The sequence below is a fragment of the Colobus angolensis genome, unplaced genomic scaffold (assembly GCF_000951035.1).
Source record: "Colobus angolensis palliatus isolate OR3802 unplaced genomic scaffold, Cang.pa_1.0 Scaffold129, whole genome shotgun sequence".
Lineage (NCBI taxonomy): Eukaryota > Metazoa > Chordata > Mammalia > Primates > Cercopithecidae > Colobus > Colobus angolensis.
In genome coordinates, this window is record NW_012114141.1 from 11,139,442 (window position 1) to 11,144,347 (window position 4,906).

Genomic DNA, 4,906 nt, shown 5'->3' on the forward strand with positions numbered 1-4,906 from the left:
AACCAGGAGGGCTGATAATGTAAGTTCCAGTCTAAAAGCTAGCAGGCTTGAGACCCAAGAAAGGCCAAGGTTTCAGTTCAAGTCTAAAGACAGGAAAAGTCTGATGCCTCATCTTACAGCAGTCAGGCAGCAAGAGTTCCCTCTTACCTAGTGTTTTTGTTCTACTCAGGCCTACAATTGACTGGATGAGGCCTACCCACATTAGGGGGGCCAATGCCCTTTACTCAATCTACTGATTCAGATGTTATTCTCACTGAGAAACACTCTCACAGATAAATAGAGAATAGTGTTTGACTATATGCCTGGGCACCCTGTGACCCAGTCTAGTTGACATATAAAATTAACCAGTATTGGTGGGCTTTTACAGAATCAATGCTTTACAGTTTATATTGACTGCTTATTCATAGCTCTGAGACAACTTATTTTTGTAACAATTTTGTAGATGAGGAAACTAGGTCCAGGGGGATACCCAATGAGTATGAGCCAAGTCCAGAGCCGAAGGATTACTGACATTAAATTCAGCCTGTTCTACCACTTTATAATATAGATATAGAGGTGGCATTTTGGATATAGTGGCTTAGAAACTGGGCTTTGAAATTATTCTGCATGGATTTGAATGTCACCTCATCTACTTATTAGTCGTGGGGCCTTGGGAAAGTTACTTAGATTTTTTTTAAACATTTGTTTCCAAACCTTTACATTGGAATTTATCTAAAATTCGTATGGAAGATAAAGAGTCAAGACGAGGCAAGACTAGTTCAAAGATGTCAGTGATAGGGAGGGATTAATTCTGCCTGATATTAAGACTACTTATGAAATTATCGCATTAAAATGATACAGTGTCAGCCTAGAGATAGACCAATAAAAGCAGACTAAGAAAGCAGAACGCAGAGCCTACAAACAGACCTAGAACATGTGGGAATGTGCAGTAAGTCAAAGGTAGCATTAAAATTAGTGGAGAACACATATATGGATTAATCAATAAAGGGGGCTCAGATAATTGTTCATATTGAATAAGATAAAATTAGATAAATACCATATGTAAAGATACATTCAGATGTACTAAAACCTGAACGTAGAAAGGAAATTATTTTCCTGGAAAGAAAAATATAGAAAAATATGATAATTGGGTAGGACAAGATTTCTTATACAAAGCAAAAAAAGGACACACACATACACACACAGAAAAAGGAAGGATTAATGTATCCATGGACATTAAAAATAAAGCAAAAACCAAACAAAACTTCTGTTCAACAAATGATACTGTGAGCAAAGACAAACTCATGCTAAGATATTGTAATGCATATAATCAACAGAAAAATGCAATCTATTAATAGAATATATATAAAAGTTACAAATTAGTAAGAAAAAGGCAAACAATGCAATAGAAAGTAGGTAAATGTTATAAACTGGCAATTTAGGAATGAGAAGTCTGAATAGTCAAAGCACATATGAAAAATATTCAAACACATTTGTAATTGGGCTTATGAAAATTGAAACATTCATAAGTAACTATTTCACAACAATCAGATTGCCCCCAAATTAAGAAATTAGATAATACCACGTGTTGGCAAGAATGTGGAGAAACAGTCACTTGTATACTTTGCTGATGGAAGTGTAAACAGGTATAACTCATTTGGAGAAAGAAAATAGAAATATATAACAAAGCTGAAGATGAACATATTCTATTTTCATACTCTACACCAGGAGTCAGCAAACTATGGCCTTCAGGCCAAATCTGGCCCATGACCTGTTTTTGTAAATCTGCTCTTATAAAAACCCAACTGTGTGCATGCTTATTCATTTACACAATGTTGATGACTCTTTTCCTGCTACATGACAGAGTAATGGCAACAGAGACCATTTGGCCCACAAAGCCTGAGCTATTTGCTACCTGGCTCTTTATAGAAAAAGGTTTCTGATTCCTGCCCTTGATTTTAGAGAAACTCATATGCATACACACTGAAAAATGCACAAGGATATTCTTTGCTACTGTTTTTGATAAAAAAAGGATATATCCTTTTTTTCATCAATAGAAGAAGTGATAAATGAAATGTGTTATTTTTCTATGCAGTAGAGTACTATATAGTAATTAAAATAACTAGACATGTATGAAATGAATAGTATAGATATCAACATGGATACATTTCAACATACTGGTAAGTGGAAAAAATATACCCAGTATTACAACTACTTTGTTCTTCTCCTCCTTGGTCTCATGAAATAATTGTTTTACACAATGGTTGTCAGTAGATTGGAATCATGATTTATATGTAGATGGGGAATGATCACTATCGTGAATGTCACTATAAATGGAACAACAACATATTGGGTAACTCCTGATGTAATGCATTTATAAAGTATACTTTGTCTATGAAATGTTTCTGAAAAAAAATGAAACTAAATCTAACCAAGCTTCTAGAGTTAATTACACTACAGAGGAGCAAAGGGACACATTTGGGATGTGGGGCGTTATGCAGGAATATTTTGGGGATTTTGTAAATCACAGGGAAATGCTAAAGGGAAAAAAGTGTGTGTGCACGTGTGTGTGTGTGTGTGTGTGCTTGTGTGTGTGTACATGTGTGCTCCTTTAGGTTAAAAGAAACTCAGACCTAAACAACTGTAGTGTATTACAATGTTTATAACTTGATTCAAACAATGCAACTGTGAAAGAAATTTTTAAGACAATTAGGGAAATTGGTATGTAGTATGGGTTGATATCAAAGAGTTATTGATAATTTTCTTAGGTGTGATAATGTGATTGTATTTATGTTCAGATTTTCAGAGAAATGCATACTGCATACAATATGTAGCAGTGAAATTGTACAATGTAATTTTTTTGAAGAAGAGATTTTATTTATTTATTGTTTTTCTTCCAACTTTTATTTTAGATGCAGGGGATATATGTGCAGGTTTGACAAGGATAAATTGTGTGTCACTAGGGTTTGGTGTACAAATGATTTTATTACTCAGGTAGTGAGCATAGTACCCAATAGATAGTTTTCTATCCTCCCCCTCCTCCTATCCTCTACCCTCAAGTAAGCCCTGGTGTCTATTGTTCCCCTTTTCATGTCCCTGTGTGCTCAATGTTTAGCTCCAACTTATAAGCAAGAACATGCAGTATTTGGTTTTTACTTCCTGAATTAATTTTCTTAGGATAATGGCCTCCAGCTGCATCTGTTTTGCTGCAAGGAACATGATTTTATTCTTTTTTATTGCTGTGTAGTATTCCATGGTGTATATATGTACCACATTTTCTTTATCCAGTCCGCCATTGACAGGCATGTAGGTTGATTCTATGTCTTTGCTATTGTGAAAAGTGCTGTGATGAACAGACAAGTGCATGTATCTTTATGATAGAATGATTTATATTCCTTTGGGCATATACCCAATAATGAGATTGCTGTGTCAAATGTATGTAATTTATTTTAAAATACTTCAGTCAAAACAAAAAACAAAAAACAAAACAACAAAAAAAAACAACCCATGAAAAAACAAGAGCTGGTTAAGCAAATGTGGCAAAGTTTTGATAATTATTGAATTTGGGTGATGAATTTACAGAAGTTTGCTGTGTTACTCTCTCTACTTTTTTAATACTTGAAAATTTTCATAATAAAAAAGATCTTTTCAGAATTTGACCATTTTCTCACTCATTACACTATTACTATCCTGGTTCAAGCCATCACCTTTTTTTTTTTTTTGAGGATTTAAGTTTTATTCAGGTTTCACTTTATATTATATTTTAGTGTTGTTTGAGTTATTTACTTGAAAATGTCTGATACTATTTTTTCTTTTCTTATTTATATTTGCATATATTTTCATGAATTTTTATGTAACTTCAAAGCAACCATTTTCAAGACTTAATTTTTTTTAAGAATAGTTTTAGGTTCACAGCATAATTGAGAATAACGTACCAAGGTTTTCCATTATCTCCTTCCCCCACCACTGCACAGTCTCCCCAACTATCAACATCCCCCACTAGAGCGGGTACATTTGTTACAATTGATAAACATGTATTAATACATCAGTATCACCAAAAGTCCATAGTTTATATTAGGATTCACTCTTGGTGTTGCACATTTTACGGGTTTTGACAAATGTATAATGACATGTATCCACCATTATAATATCATACAGAGTATTTTCACTGCCCAAAAAAATCCTTTGTGCTTAACCAATCTCTGGCGACCACTGGTCTTCTCACTGGCTCCATAGTTTTGCCTTTTCCGGGATATTACAAACTTGGAATCACATAGTATGGAGTCTTTTCAGATTGGCTTTCTTCACTTATTAATATATATCTAAGATTTTTTAAATTATACTTTATATTCTAGGGTACATGTGCACAACCTGCAGATTTGTTACATATGTATACATGTGCCATGTTGGTGTGCTGCACCCATTAACTCATCATTTACATTAGGTATATCTCCTAATGCTATCCCTCCTCCCTCACCCCACCCCACGACAGGCCCCGGTGTACGATGTTGCCCTTCCTGTGTCCAAGTGATCTCATTGTTCAATTCCCACTTATGAGTGAGAACATGCGGTGTTTGGTTTTCTGTGCTTGCGACAGTTTGCTCAGAATCAAGCCATCACCATCTTTCTACTGCAATCATCTTCTAATGTGTTTCCCTACTTCCACCCTTACCTTCATATAGGCTAATCCCAACATAGCAACCAGAGTGATTCTTTTAAAATGTAAGTCAGACCATGGCACTCTGTGCAAAACCCTCTTTCAGTCTTTTTGATGTAGGCGTTAAGGCTATGGACTTTCCTCTTTGCACTGCTTGTGCTGTATCCCAGAGGTTTTGATAGGTTGTGTCATTATTGTCATTCAGTTTGAAGAATTTTTAAATTTTCATCTTGATTTTGTTTTTGACCCAATGCTCATTCAGGAGCAGAT